The sequence below is a fragment of the Haemaphysalis longicornis genome, unplaced genomic scaffold (genome assembly GCF_048455015.1).
Source record: "Haemaphysalis longicornis isolate Haplotype H1 unplaced genomic scaffold, Haemaphysalis longicornis Haplotype H1 scaffold_1, whole genome shotgun sequence".
Lineage (NCBI taxonomy): Eukaryota > Metazoa > Arthropoda > Arachnida > Ixodida > Ixodidae > Haemaphysalis > Haemaphysalis longicornis.
This window is the reverse complement of record NW_027526203.1, coordinates 56,231,426-56,246,860: the sequence shown is the minus strand read 5'-3', so window position 1 is coordinate 56,246,860 and position 15,435 is coordinate 56,231,426. Positions and strand designations below refer to the sequence as shown.

Sequence of the window (15,435 nt, the reverse complement as noted above, 5' to 3'; positions counted from 1 at the left end):
TAATGCTTAGGCTTGCACTAGCAATCACTGGTTACAGCACTGCGGGGCCACATGGTTGGCCTGACTGCAGGACATTTATGCAATAGTTTATCGTTTCCATACTGCTTACAGACGACCCTGAAAGTGGACAAACTCGCGCTGCCTGTCCACCTTCTGTGCACTCAAGTAAAAACATGCACACACGGGGAAACGCGAGACCCTCACCGGCCCAGTATCTCGATGTAGACCACGGCGGGCGCACACTTCTCCACAGCATCGGCGATGAAGTTAAACCGGGATGAAGGGGGTGGTGGGACAGTGGCGGCAAACGCCTGCGGCAGCCAGCTGGAATGCTGCTTCCACAGCAGGTACGCCGACAGCACAGCCCACACTCCCACCACACACTGGCTCAAGCCGCTGGTGCGCGCTCCCTTCGGACCCCCATGGCCTGGCAGAGAGAGAGAGAGACGGTGCTCCAAGACAAACGCACCTGGGCATGGGAAAGCTTCATACCTTAACATTGCAAACAAATCAGTTTCTTAAGTGCAGAGCACTTTAGGGGCTCGCCTTGTTGTCTTAGCTCGCTCGCTGGACCCAAGTAGAGCCACACGGCATCCTGTTGTCGCGGCGTCCCACAGAGGCTTCGAAAGCCAAGCGGTTCCCAGCAAACCACGAAAGTTGATAGGATATCCACAAATGGTCACAATATCCGATGTCATTTTAGGACATTCATGTGATGTCCATACAATGTTTCACCCAAGATCATCTGCTTGTGGACATCCATGCGATATCACTGCAGGTGTGTTATTACAACATCATTACGCGATATTGCTAGGATGTCCACAAATTTACATTTTTCCTTGCACTGATAATTCGCATTCATAGCACGGTGTACATATAGGGGCCCCAGCCACACAAAGTGTGTCTTAGTTCAAATCTCCCCTCATCCCCGTCTTTCCAGCTACAAAATATTTTCTGGCCTGTTTCTAACTCATATTTTAAATGAAGAGTGGGTAATTATTTGATTTGGAATTTGAGCGAAATCTGGGCCCGTTTGCCCGTACGGATTTTCTCATACAGTTGTAGGCGAGCACTGGTACGAAGCGGCAAAGCCTGCAGTGCGGAGCCAGTACGGAGCCTGCTGAGTAGGCAGGACTCTTGTCACCCAAATTTGATGCCTGGGATGCGAGCGGGTGCATTGCATGATGCAGCCCACGCGTCTTGGTGTTGCTTGTTTAGTTCTTGCGCGATGGAGTCTCGTCCAGTCTTGTAATGTCGGGGGAGATGAGAGTGACGGCCGAGTAATTTTGCAGCGTTTTACTGCATCGGGAATAGGAGCGTGGGGTAAGCAGTCGAAGGCTTTGCGAATGTTGGAGGCCAAATTGAGCAGGGAGGGTGCCGGAAGACCAGTGGAAGTTGCAAAGTCAAAAAGGCGGGAACGCTGCCTCGCGGCTACGTTTCTGACAGCCTGGTATGTGATGCCGCCAGCCCTGGGCGCACTTTTACTTTTTGCATTTTGAATGGCCCGCACGAGCTCGGCCGCCATGAAAGGAGCTTCAAAAGTCCTGCTCAGGAGGAAGGAGGGAGCCGGTGCACGCGTGGTGTCAGATTCTTCGTTTTGGGCCGCGGCAGGGTTTGCACGAGAAAGCTGGGCCACGTTTTTTTTCCACTTGCGATGGAGTGAGTGAAAAGGGGGGGGGGGGGGGGGGTTGTATGTCGGGGCCTCGGAGAGGGCGCAAAGCAAGTGCCGTGCTTTTGCCCCCCCCCCCCCTCCCAACCGAGCGCGCCGCATACTCCCTCCCAACTTCCCCGTACTTGACAAAAGCGGCGGCGCGTTGGAGGTGGAGGAAACCACCCTCGCCCTCTCCGAGGGTGAGCTGGGCAAACTGGGTTCCCGTGGGTCCTTCAACTTCCCGCGCTTTTCAGTCGCTCACTCGCTCTTTGCTCGCCTGTTGTGACCACAACTGTATCGTACTGAACTGCTCGAAGGACTTCGCGTCTCAAGAGACGAGAAATCAACGGTTGTTGTTCGGTTCCTGTCTTCGGCTGCACCACACAGTTCTCAGATCACCGATCGGCTTCACTTCAAGGACCCGGCCGTACTTCTACTTTAATAATTACCATCAATCTTTGTTCAAGGTATTTCTTCTTTGCGATTGTGATGCTACTCGCGACTCTAAATTACTGTTTGGTATTTTCTTCCAGCTTTCCTTCTGAGACTGCCAGTGAATACATCACAAAAACTTTATCCCACCCCCTTGATCAACGTCTCAAGTAGCAGGTAAGAAACTCATAATGTCAGCAATAAGCTGAAGCTAACCAAGATATACGACATTTTCTTGCAGGACAACTAGCGTTTTCTCCAGATTCTGCCATTGCAAGAAGGGTACCATTTCGTTCCTTTTCCCTTTATTCAAATGCATATTCTGCTGCCACTGCTGCGAAGTTTGCTGCCGCTCTTTCTGCTGAAGAAATAAGCTTTCTGGATCAAACACAAGATTTCAACTGGTGGCCCAACTTCTCAGAAGCAAATTTACAGAACACTTGAACATGAATCTAAGCACGTGCCTTCTTTTGCGTAATATTTTAGCATGCACATAGTTTTTAGAGACTAAATTTGCCTTTGCTTTTCCGGCCTGTTTCTTAGGTATTCTGGCACCTCCTATTTTCTCTGGTGTTCTGGTTAACTTCATGATAACTTTAATTTAAAATATTTTGTGGGTTTATTACATTTAAAATTTATTTTTTGCTTAAGTTTTCACGGCTTCAAGTTGAATCACATTGTTTATTTGGCACTGTTTTTATTCAAAAGCTGAAATCTTTGCTGTGTTTTTTCTCTTGTCTCATTTTAGTTGTACAGTTAAGAAACGATTCATACATGCACGCCTGTTGATGGTGTGTTTGTATGTAAAGTATTTGACCCGCCCGGTTGATTGCAATTTTCTTTTAAACTGTCACCCTTTCAATAGGCAGAATGGTGTTAGCAGCTGTTTCAATAATAGCTATTTAACAAGCGTTTAACTGGTGCTGTTTTTTTTTAATGTTTTCTAGGTCTTGGACTTCCAGGAAGGTTCATCTGGTGGATATTGAAATGATTGTGAAATAAATACCATTTTTCTTTGCAATAAAAATTGGAGATGGTTTCATGTCACTAATAATAATATATAAATAGTAGTTATATAAAAATAGTATAAGGTCCTGAGAATGCCTCAACATGGCATCAAATGATGTCGTCCGGATATCTGTGAAATGTCCACAGAAAGTTTCCATGAATTTTAAGGACAGCCTGTGGATATCCAGACGAAAGTATTTGTGGATGTCTATTCCGAGGCAATAGGGACATCACCCGGATATCCCGTGGACATAAAGTGTGCGTTCACGAATATCCTCTGCACATTGAATATCAGGGAAAATACATTGAATGGACATCCACAAGATGGTTTATGGTTTACTGGGATGTATAGTCATAAGCGTTCGAAACTCCTGAACCGCTGGCGCTGGTCCTGCATCTCCCCGTTGTTTAGCGCAAAGAAAACTGCAGGTACGTTTGAGGCAAGATATACGTAATTAACTGGCAGCGCCCGCATTCATTTATTTAGGAACACTCATTGGGATGGTTTTTACGATAGCAAGCACACAAAAGTGGCAGTGCAACGCCGGCACGTGCGGGAGGAAAAGCAACCCTAAAAAGAACAGAACTCCCGCTTCCGCAGTTTCAGGCTGGGGTGGGGGCGCACGAGCACTGTGAAGGTGGGAATTTGAAATGCGTTGGACAAACCTCCATTGAATTCCTCTCCATTCCTCCATTCCTCTCCATTCATCAGGAGAGGAATGAGACAGGGCGGCAAAGAGCGTGATGGGTGCTAAGAGTGAGCGGATAACGGCACCACAGTCCATAATGGCGAATCACTGCTCTGCACTTCCGACAGCTTTCACATAGAGTGGAACGGCTTTAATTTTTTTTCAAGCGACATGTTTTGTGGGCCCACCAAAGCTAAAACTTCTTATCATCCTCCAGCTAGTGTTCCATTTCAGAATGTATCAAACCAAAAAGATTGAATCTCTGCACCAAAAGTCACCAAGAGCGCACCCTCTGGAGATGTTCCCAGCAGGAAAACATGGCCACCTCTCTGCCACCCCTGCGATTAGACTGCTTCAAGGAGCCATGAAGAGAAAATACAACTTCGTTTAATCTGAAAGAACTAGGATTCAGTATCTCACTCACCTCCATTACAGCCACAAAAGATGTTTTTTAACCAAAAAAAAAGCAAGAAGTATTTAAAAACCTTGAAATTTTGTGCCACAGTGACGTGTTATGGGCAAGAATGACGTTATATGGGCTAACAATAAAACATAATTATCAGTGCGTTAACTGTACGTTAGCATTCAAGTGATGAGGTCAAATGCAACTAGAGGCCCCATTACAGACATCCAGTCATGTGTCGTCGCGACAGGTCAGTTAGACGGCCGCCAATCGCACAAACAAGGTTCCGTGACGTCATAGAAAAGTTGCGGGAAATTGGCTAGGGGGTCGTGACTGCTTCACACGTTTTCTTTAATATCTCCGTTATTTGTTCGAAGACTGCGATGATATTGGTATCGTTGTTATCGGGACTAAGCAGTCTTTCTAATAAACCCAACTTGTATTTTGTCTTCACGGCTCCTTTCACCAAGTACTGAGGCAAACTGGCAACATAGCCTTCCAAGACGGCCGCATGCACTGCGGACTGCTAAGAAACAAATCTGATGATGGTTTGTGTTTAATGGCACAAGGCCGACGAGGGCAAAGAGCGCCAGAGAAGTTATTTAATGAAAAGAAGTGATTACAGCTGAACCTCGTTATAAGAGACACTGATGTAAGAGACAAATGGGTATAAGAGACACTATTCACCCACATGGTTGGCTGCCCTATCTTTCCCATTAAATCGACCTCTTTTATAACAGACATTGGATGTAGAAGATTGGTTATAAGGGACAAGTCATCCTTGAAGTTTAATCAATAATCTCGCTTGTAACAGACATTTTAACTTCAGATGCAGTGCCACCAGTCACTAATTGCAGTTGCTTCCATTGTGGAAACACAGGTGGACGACAGACAGGTGCAGTCGCTATTTATTATAACTTCAGCAAACACAAAGTGGTTCAGTCAGCTATGAAATAACAATGAGAAGCCCTGCCAATGAAAATGCAACTGACAGAAGTAGTTGAAGCTTACTGCCTATCATTGGATGGAGCGCGATCACACATGAGGGCTCTCCTACTCGCGTAGCTCCCAATCAAGAAGCACTGCAGACGTTGAGTCCTGCAAACTCAACATCTACGATTCATCTTCCACAAACAGAGAAAGGAAAAAAAGCTTGTAGAATCGGTTGTAAAAAACAGTGCAAATAGTCATGAAGCACACAAAGATTCAGAACTGTTTCACAAATTCTGGGGGCCAAACATAAATTAGAATGAATGTTCTGAAACATGCTGTAGCGCTCTTTTGAGCTTATTTTAGTTATACGGTGCCCACATTGAACTAGGGTCTGATTAGTAAGTGAAAACATGGTACCCTGCTTATAAGAGACATCTTGTATAAGAGACAGAAACTGCTCCCCGGTACGTGCCTCTTATAAAGGGGTTCAACTGTACCACAAAAAGTAGGTATAAAACGTGTAAACTGGACATAGATCAATAAAGATAATGGTGATGGCTGGTGTATAGGGCCAGATTTGATTATGCATGATAGGAGATGAGGTATAAAAACTTTACATCTGACAAATACTTAAACACGCGTTTCACAGAAACCATGGCATCGTCACCCAGAAACAACGATGGGTGTAGGGGAATATGTTGTCTGTAGAGTTCTCTGAAGTGTTTGTGTCGTGTTGTGTCAAGTGCCTTGCATTGTATGAGTATGTGGATTATGGATAGGCCGTCCCCGCACCTGCTACACAGGGGTCTTGGAGATCCCGTGAGCAGGTGGGAATGTGTTGCATGCGTGTGGCCTATCCGTAATCGAGCCAGGGTAACTTCATTGTGTCTGTTGTGTGTGTCAGTGGTGTATGCTCTCAAGAGTGGCTTTATAATGTGTAGTTTGTTATTAGTCTGTTCATTCAAGTGTGCTTGCCATGTTGTGCGAAGGTGTTGTCTCATGTGTGATTTGAGGTCGGTGTAGGGTATTGTTGTTATGTCAACTGTAGTTGTAAGGGCAGCAGCGGCCGCCATTCGGTCTCCGGTCTCATTACCTGGAATTCCAGAGTGCCCTGGCACCCAGCACACGGTCAATTCAAGGTTTAACGCATGCACAGACTGAATAGTGTGAATGAGAGCATTGACCACATGGTTTTTAGACTTCTGTGAGGATAATGTACGCACAACACTTAAAGAATCAGTATAAATTACAGATTTCGGAATTCGATTTAGAACAATATGTTTAACTACAAGAAGAATGCCATAGGCCTCTGCCGTAAAGATATTTGTATTTCTATTCATAGTTCTACAGACATTAAAGGTGCCACCATGCGCAGCACAGGAACCAGTTGTGGCAGTTTTTGAAGCATCCGTGTAAAATTCAGCACACTTGTATTTGTGCTGCAGGGTCAAGAAATGTTGCATGATCGCACTTCTAGGCACTCTGTTTTTCTTGGCACTTGTAAAAGATACATCCCATGATATCGGGCGAAGCTGCCACGGTACTAGAAGTTCAGTAGCGGAGGTTTTGATGGTGTCTGAGAACATGACATCAAGTTGTGACGCTTCTTCTCTTACTCTGAAAGCGATGGGAGCAGAGACTGATGGACGATTAGTAAGAAGTTGAGATATGGATGTATCATAAAAAACTGGTGTAAAAGGATGGTGAGGCATTGATGAGATTTTAAAAGCATAAAGCAGGTCTGTGTAAGCTCGCCGACGTTCTAGGCTCCATTTGTTGCACTCTACATACAGACTTTCGACTGGACTAGTCCGAAAGGCACCACACGACAAGCGGAGCCCTAGATGAAGCACAGGGTCCAGCATTCTGAGGAATGTTTTAGTGGCTGACCCATAGACAACGCTACCATAGTCCAATCGTGAACCTATCAAGCTGGTAAAAGCACGTAAAAGAAGTTGTTTGTCAGCACCAAAAGAAATGTGCGACAGAACCTTCAAGATATTCATTGTTTTTAAGCATTTATGTTTTCGCTGTTTTATGTGTGAGATGAATGTGAGCTTTTCGTCAAAGATTATACCTAAAAACTTGTGCTCCTTTTTGACAGGAATCGAGACACCATTGAGTTGAATATCCGAATCCGGCCGGATGCCACGCCTCTTGGAAAACAAAACACAAGTGCACTTCCCTGGATTAAATTTAAAACCGTTGATATCTGCCCAACCAGCTAGCTTGTTAACACCAAGCTGGACTTAGCGCTCGCAGATAGACAGGTTACGAGACTTAAAGGATAATTGTACGTCGTCTACATAAATTGAACAAGAAATCGACGGTGGCAATGCCTTCCTAAGGGAATTCATTTTCACAATAAAAAGGGTGCAACTTTAAACTCCACCTTGTGGCACTCCATTTTCCTGCACATGCACCCTAGAGAGTGCAGTTCCAAGTTGCACGCGAAACGTCCTTTCGGACATGTAACTGGCAAGCGTGTTCATCATGTTACCCGTTATGCCAAAGGACTTCAGATCGATGAGGATACCATACCTCCAAGCAGTATCATACGCCTTTTCTAGATCAAATAATACTGTCACACAGTACTGCTTATGGAGGAAAGCATCTTTTATATACGCCTCTAATGCAACGAGTTGATCGTTGGTAGATCGCCCCACCCTGAAGCCTGCCTGGCAGCTCTCGAGAAGACCATTGTACTCTAAGAAGTACACGAGTCTCCTGTTTATCATCTTCTCAAAGAGCTTACACAGGCAGCTTGTCAGGGCAATGGGACGATAACTGGCGGGAGAGGAAGGCTCCTTTCCTTCCTTTAGGACAGCCACTACTATGGCCTCCCTCCAAGAGCGTGGAATGTGCCTCGAAAGCCATATTTTGTTGTATAGGTGTAGGAGTGTTTCAAGGGTGTCTGAGTGTAAGAATTGTATCATTGTGTAAGTAATCTTATCTGCACCTGGAGCTGAAGGTTTACATGTGGTCAAAGCAGCCTTCAGCTCATGAATTGAAAAAGGAGAATTGTAAGAAGTGTGCGACTTGTTATCACGCAGGGACTTCTTTTCTACAGATGTTTTGTATTTCATGAAAGTGTTTGTGTAGTGTGCTGAACTGGACACGTGCTCGAAGTGTTGTGCAAGCGCGTTAGCCTGGTCTTCCAGTGTGTCCCCTGTTGTACTAACCAGGGGCAGGCTGTGTGTCTGTTGTCCTTTTAGTTTGATGATGATGATTTTGGGTTTAATGGCGCAAGGCCGACAAAGGCAAAGAGGGCCATGACAATGATGAAAGAGATGAGAAAGATTTGTAAAGGAAGAACTAGTTTAAAAAACTTTACTCAGGGGGTTGGTGTATAGGGCCATAATTAAAGAATAGTGAGTAGACTAAGATAAATGGTGTATAGGGTCATATTAAAACAGTGAGTGCAAGCACCTAAGGTGTAAAGTCTCAGGTTCCACCACCGTTTTAAAACACATAATGAACACAGGTGAGGTTATGGTCTATATGATACGTATTTTAAAAAGTCTACATCTGCTAGGTAACTAAAAACTTTTTTGTATGGGAACATTGGATGGTCTGATAAAAATAATGAAGGGTGCAAGGGAATGTTATATGTGTAAGCTTCATTAAAATGACGTTTCCTTTCAATGATGCACATGTCACACTCAATAAGCATATGAAGGACAGAAAGCTGACCCCCACATCGATGGCACTGTGGCTTGTTTGCGTCTGTTAAAAGGTATGAGTGTGTGATGTGTGTGTGGCCAATTCTTAATCTGCATAATGCTACCTCTACAAATCTGTCATGTTTTTCAGCAGGAGGCTTTTCTATTATGGGTTTAATGATATGTAGTTTATTATCTACTTCTCTGTCCCATTGCTGCTGCCAGTGGTCCCGCAGCTTCCTTCTTACAAAAGATTTCAGATTTTGATATGGGACCTCGTTTACGTCTATGCTGCTTCGAAGGGCGGCAGCTGCAGCACTACGGTCAGCAGCTTCATTTCCAGCAATGCCGCAGTGGCCAGGAACCCAGCAGACTGTGACAACGAGTTTCAGGTCATAAGCCGAGTAGAGAGCTCTTAAAACACAATTAAAAGTGGGGTTTCTACTGACCTTCCGAGATGAAAGACTTGAGACGACACTCAGAGAGTCCGTGTATATAACTGAGTTCTTAATTTTGTTTTGAAGAATGTGGTTTAAAGCCAGTAGTATACCGTACGCCTCTGCAGTGAATATACTTGTGTTCGTGTTCATTGTTTTGGACACATTAAGTAGGGGGCCATTTGCAGCACAGGATACGGCTGTGGTAGTTTTTGAGGCATCTGTGTAAAATTCAGCTGCCTTGTATTTGTCTTGGAGGAACAGAAAATGCTGAGTGATGACAAAGTTTGGTACATTTTTCTTATGTATTTCTCTAAAGGACATGTCACAGTGAATTGGGAAAGTGTCCCACGGAGCGACCAAATCATAAACTGAGGTACAGTAGACATCAGTGAGAGGAACTTGGAACTCACTGACGAGGTGTGAAACTGCCAGCGGGAAAGGTGGAGCTATGGATGGTCGGTTTTCAAAGAGATGATCAGTTGTGTTATTTTTCATTATGGTATTCAGAGGGTGTTTCTTCAGGGAAGTGATCTTTGCGGCATACATCAGAGCAGTGTAGGCGCGCTGGTACCCTAGAGACCACTGATTTGATTCGACATGAAGGGATGGAATAGGACTTGTTCGATATGCACCTGTGGCCAAGCGAAACCCCAGATTGTATACTGGGTCCAACATTTTGAGAGCTGTTTTGGTTGCAGACTGGTATAAAATGCTGGCATAGTCTATTCTTGACCTAACAACACTATTAAGAAGTGCCAGCAGACATTTTGTATCCGTTCCCCAGGACTGATGAGATAGTACCTTTAAAATGTTCATTGTTTTCAGGCATTTTACTTTTAGTAATTTAATATGTGGTATGAATGTGAGCTTGTGGTCGAGCAAAACACCTAGAAACCTGTGTTCCTTTCTCACTGGTATGGGCTGACCTTCTAACGTGATACAAGGAAGAGGTTGTACACCGCGTATCCTAGAGAAGACCACAACTGCACTTTTGTCAGCGTTAAACTGAAACCCATTTTTTTCAGCCCATGTAACCAGCCTGTTGACACTTAATTGGATTTGACGTTCACATATCGATAGATTACATGATTTAAAGCTGACTTGGATATCGTCAACGTATGCAGAGTATGAAACAGTTCGAGGGAGCACAGTTTTAAGAGAACTCATTTTAACAATGAACAGTGCACAGCTCAGCACTCCTCCCTGGGGTACGCCATTTTCTTGAACAAATGTTCTAGACAGGGCAGTCCCCACACGGACACGAAATGTGCGATCAGACAAATATTCTTTAATAACATTGAGTATATTGCCGCTAAGGCCAAATGACTGCAAGTCCAATAGAATACCATATCGCCACGTTCTATCGTAGGCTTTCTCCATGTCAAAAAACACAGAGAAGCAGTGCTGTTTATGGACAAAAGCGTCTTTACATATGATTCAAACGCAACCAGATTATCTGTAGTTGATCTCCCAGATTTAAACCCTGCCTGATTTTTGTCTAGAACACCGTGGAACTCCAGAAAGTAAAAAAGTCTCCGGTTTATCATTTTTTCAAAGAGCTTACATAAACAGCTAGTCAGGGCTATAGGCCTGTAACTAGCAGCAAAACAGGGTTCTTTCCCTTCTTTTAGAAGAGGTACAATGATTGCCTCTTTCCATGCTCTTGGAAAGTGGCCTTTCTGCCATATTTTGTTAGAGAGAGAGAGTATTGTGTAGAGTGTGTCATTGTGTAAGTGCCTGATCATCTCATGTCTAATTCTGTCAGCTCCAGGGGCTGACTTACCACATGTGGACAACGCAGTAATTAGTTCGGGCATCGTAAATGGTGCATTGTATCCTTCATTTGAGCGTTTGTTCACACAAAGGGGCTGGCGCACAGCTGCTTTCTTGTGCTGTAAAAATGTTTGTGTGTAATGGGTGGAACTGAATACGTGTTCAAAATGTTTGCCGAGAGCGTCTGCTTGGTCTTTTATTGTATTACCCACACTACTTACAAGGGGAGTAGGGTTGGTCTTGTAGCCTTTTAGTTTCTTTATTCTAGTCCATACTTTGCGAGAGTCTGTGTAAGAGTTGATAGACGATGTAAACCTTGTCCAACTCTCGTTTTTTGCTAAGCGCCGCGTCCGCTTTCCTTTGGCTTTTGCCCGTTTAAACTTGAGCAGGTTGTCTGCCGTAGGATAGCGGCGTAAGAGTGCCCATGCTTTATTCTGTTCGGAACGTGCATGCTTGCACTCCTCATTCCACCATGGTCTAGGTTTGGGGAGGGTTTTAGGAGTGGTCTCTGGAATACTTTTTTGAGCACAGTCAAGAATATGGGCCGTAATAAGTGAACTTGCTGCTTCAACATCTAAATGACTTATTAGCGAAGGGGTTAGTCTGGAAAGTTCTTTGAATGTTTTCCAGTCGGCTGCATGTTGTTTAAAAGTTCGAAGTGAGTCGGTGTCTTTGGAGTTACTGCTTATAGCTAGTAGTCTCACGGGGAAATGGTCGCTGCCATAGGGGTTGTTAATTACTTTCCACTCACAGGTGGGCAGTAAAATTGCGGAGCCAATTGCCAGGTCTATTGCAAAATATGTGTTGTGAGCCGTGTTGTAATATGTTGGACGTTTCTTGTTAAAGATGCAACTTCCGGATGATGTGATGAACTTTTCAATAAGCCACCCTCGTGCGTCAGCTCGCGCAGATCCCCAAATAGGGTTGTGGGCATTAAAATCCCCAGTTATTAGGTAGGGTTCAGGTAGCTCATTGTTAAGTCTTCGAATTCGACGCTGGATAGGCGATAGTCCAGTGGGATATAAAGAGAACACACTGTTATTAGTCTATCAAAAATTATGGCTCTAACGGCAACTGCTTCAAGTGAGGTTTGTAGCTGCAGGTGTTCACAAGCAACTGATTTTTGTACTATAATTGCCACCCCACCAGACGGCTGGTGGTAGTTCAGTCTGTCTTTACGGAATATAGTGTATTGTGTTAAGAAGTTTGTCTGAGATGGGCGTAGGTATGTTTCTTGGAGGCACAGTATTTTTGGTTTGTGATTTGAGAGTATATCATATATATCATCAAGGTTGTTTAACAGCCCCCTACAATTCCAGTGGATAATACTTTCAGCAGCCATAAATACTAAGAGAAGGGAAATACAGATCATGAGATGTTCTTTTTCCATTAAAAAAGTCATTAGAGAAGGAGATGTGTTTCTGGGGCCCTTTGAATAGTGTACCTAGGTCGCCGAGTTAGTTCCCGGTGTAGTGACCTTGGGCGACTTCGATTTGTTTGATTTACCACGACCAGCGGAACTGCGGCGCTCCTGTTGAGTTTCAGGAGCAGGTGTACTTGGAGAGACATCCATGGCCTCATCCAAAGTTTCCGAAGGAGAAGTGTCAGTGGCGACACTGTTTGTGCTAGAGGCCGCAGCCGCAGCACTGGACATTGCTACAACAGCAGTGACCACAGGAGCAGCCTTCTGCTGTTTTGCAGGTGCCCGGGATGGAGCCAGATCATCACTCATCTGGACTGAGCTCGTGCTTGAGTTCGTGCTGGAGGCCTTGGGCGCAGCACTGGAGCTCGCACTGGGGGCCTTTGGCGCAGCCCAGGTAGTTGCGCTGGGGGCCTTAGGCACAGCACTGGAGGAGGGTGTAGCAGCAGAAGCCACAGGAGCAACTTTCTGCTGCTGAACGGGGGGCTGTGGCGGGACCAGGTTGCACTGGGTGCCCGCATCCACCAGACGACGCTCCACCCCCCGGCGAGCAGCGTCTGCGTAACTTCTGCCTGAAAGCAGGGCATGCTTCAGGCGTGCTTGTGCAAAGGTTAGGTTTTCGGTGACTTTGAGTTGGATTATTTCTTCTTCCTTTTTGAATGCGGGACATGCACGCAAGTACGCAGCGTGTGGTTCACCACAGTTTGGGCATTTCACTTGTTCTTTTTTGCACTCATCACTGGTGTGGTCAGCACGTGCACAGTGAGCACAGGTGGGTCGGCCACGACAAGACTTAGTTTTGTGGCCATACTTCTGGCACTTGAAACACCTTCGAGGACTAGGTATGTAAGGGCGTACTGGACAGGATATGAAGGCAGCATGGACGGATTCAGGAAGCGTTGGACGGTTGAAAGTCAGAACAACATGCTTAGTTCGAATTTCCTCACCTGCGCGACGCATGGTGATCCGCCGCACAGCCGTGACGCCCTGGTCCCTCAGTCCCTCAAGCAAATCCTCATCTGTCTCGTGAAGCAGTTCCCTCTCTGAGATCACGCCCTGCGTTGTATTCAGGCTACGATGTGGAGTGACCGATACTGCGAGTTCAGCCAGGGTGTTCTGTTTTAGTAGGTTCTGACTTTGGTTCTTTCGTTGCACTTCTACCAGCAGATCACCAGAGGCTAGTTTCTTTGCTTGGTAATCCCGGCCGACAACGCTTTCAAGGCACTTTGCAATGAGGAAGACAGATTTTTTAGCAAGAGGTGCATTTTCGTCTTCGGAGTGGATAACAAGGTATTTTGTGAAAGTTTCACTTTGGGAGACTGGTTTCAATTGTGTTACCTCGGTGCGGCCCCTTTTAGAAGGCCGATCAGTTTTTTTGGGGGGGATAGAAAAAGCCATATGAGCATGGAATCAATTCGGCGGCAGAGCCGGTCGCCCACCACCGAGCCCAACAAGAGAACGTGACATTAAAGTACACGCTAACCGTTACCCTGCCACTATAACCCTATACATGGTACCAAGGTTGATATCCTTGCACAGGGTTAACCCTTGCCGCCAGGAAAAATGTAGAAATCAGGAAGGAAGGAGATGACAGGACAGGGGTAGGAGAGGAGATTGGAAAGTGAAAGAGTGGAGAGAAAGAGAGGAAAAGGCGACTGGCTGATTCCCCCCGGGCGGGTCAGACCAGGGGTACCGTCTGCGAGAAGCGGGGGCCAAAGTGGAGTGTTGCCGCTGCTGGGGGGCCGTAAAGGTCCAAAACAACCCCAACTTTGGCTCAGCCACCAGGTTCCCCTTTTCCCCGGACACGGCAAAGCCACGCACAGCCGGGACGTGGGTGGGTCCAACCCACATGTGCTCGGGTCCGTGGTGTTGCAAGACCCCAAGTGCCTACAGCAGTAGGCACCCCTGCGGAGCTCGGGACCGTGGTGGCGCTACTCACCAAATTACCTTGAGTACACAAGGTGCGCCCTGCGGGGTGTCCTTTTAGTTTTCGTATTCGTGTCCAGACTTTGTGAGTGTCGGTGTATGAGTTGATGGAAGTGAGGAAGGTGCGCCAACTCTCCCTTTTCGCCTCACGACGCACTCGCTTCCCAAAAGCCTTTGCCCGTTTAAAGGAAATAAGGTTATCTGACGTGGGGTACCGGCGAAGGACACCCAAAGCCTTGTTCTGGGCCTCTCGCGCCCGCCTGCAGTCCTCGTTCCATCAGGGCCTCCTTGGGGTGCAGGACTCACTGGTGGCCTGGGGAATGGACTTTTCGGCGGCGTTGAGGATGTGCGCCGTGATGAGTTGGGCGGCTTCCTCCACGTGTAGGTGTTTTATGGATGTGTGGTGTAGTTGAGGTGTTTGTGTGAATGTGCTCCAGTTTGCTTTTGATTCATTAAACCTTTTATGGGAAGATGGACTGCTCGGGCCTATACCTATATACGTTAATGAAGCGGGGAAATGGTCACTACCATATGGGTCTGTGCCCACACCCCACTCAAGACATGGAAAGAGAACTGCAGAACCAATAGCCAAGTCAAGATGAGAGTATGTATGGTGTCCTAAGTTATGGTATGTAGGCTGTTTTTTGTTGAAAAGGCATGCTCCGGAGGATGTAAGAATCTTCTCTATCAGGAGATCTCGGGCATCCGTTCTGGAGGAGCCCCGAAGAGAGTTGTGTGCATTAAGGTCGCCTGTTAGGATGTATGTTTCGGGCAGCTGGTCGACCAGCGCCTTGAAATCAGAGCTCGAAAGTGCAAGATCAGGAGGAATGTAAATGGAGCATACCGTTATCAACCTATTAAATATTATCGTACGGATTGCTACAGCCTCAAGGACAGTGTTCAGAGTGACAGGGTGGCAGGCTAAGGATTTCCGGGCGACAACTGCCACACCTCCTGATGAGTGTGTGCAGCCAACCCTGTCCTTTCTGAATACCATGTACCTATTTAAGAAATTTGTTTGTTTAGAATTGAGGTGGGTTTCCTGGAGACACATAATACTTGGCTGACTGGCATGCAGAATCTCATACACATCATCAA

The 15,435-nt window shown here is 46.0% G+C and overlaps 1 pseudogene across 1 annotated transcript in view; it reads right to left on the bottom strand.

The window, feature by feature from the left end:
- LOC144172364 (serine protease HTRA2, mitochondrial-like) overlaps positions 1-15,435 on the bottom strand; it is a 51,781-nt pseudogene that overhangs the window by 24,771 nt on the left and 11,575 nt on the right. Inside the window, exon 2 of the transcript XR_013323005.1 lies at positions 205-427. The product of XR_013323005.1 is annotated as a serine protease HTRA2, mitochondrial-like (transcript). The remainder of the gene's footprint in view (positions 1-204; positions 428-15,435) is intronic.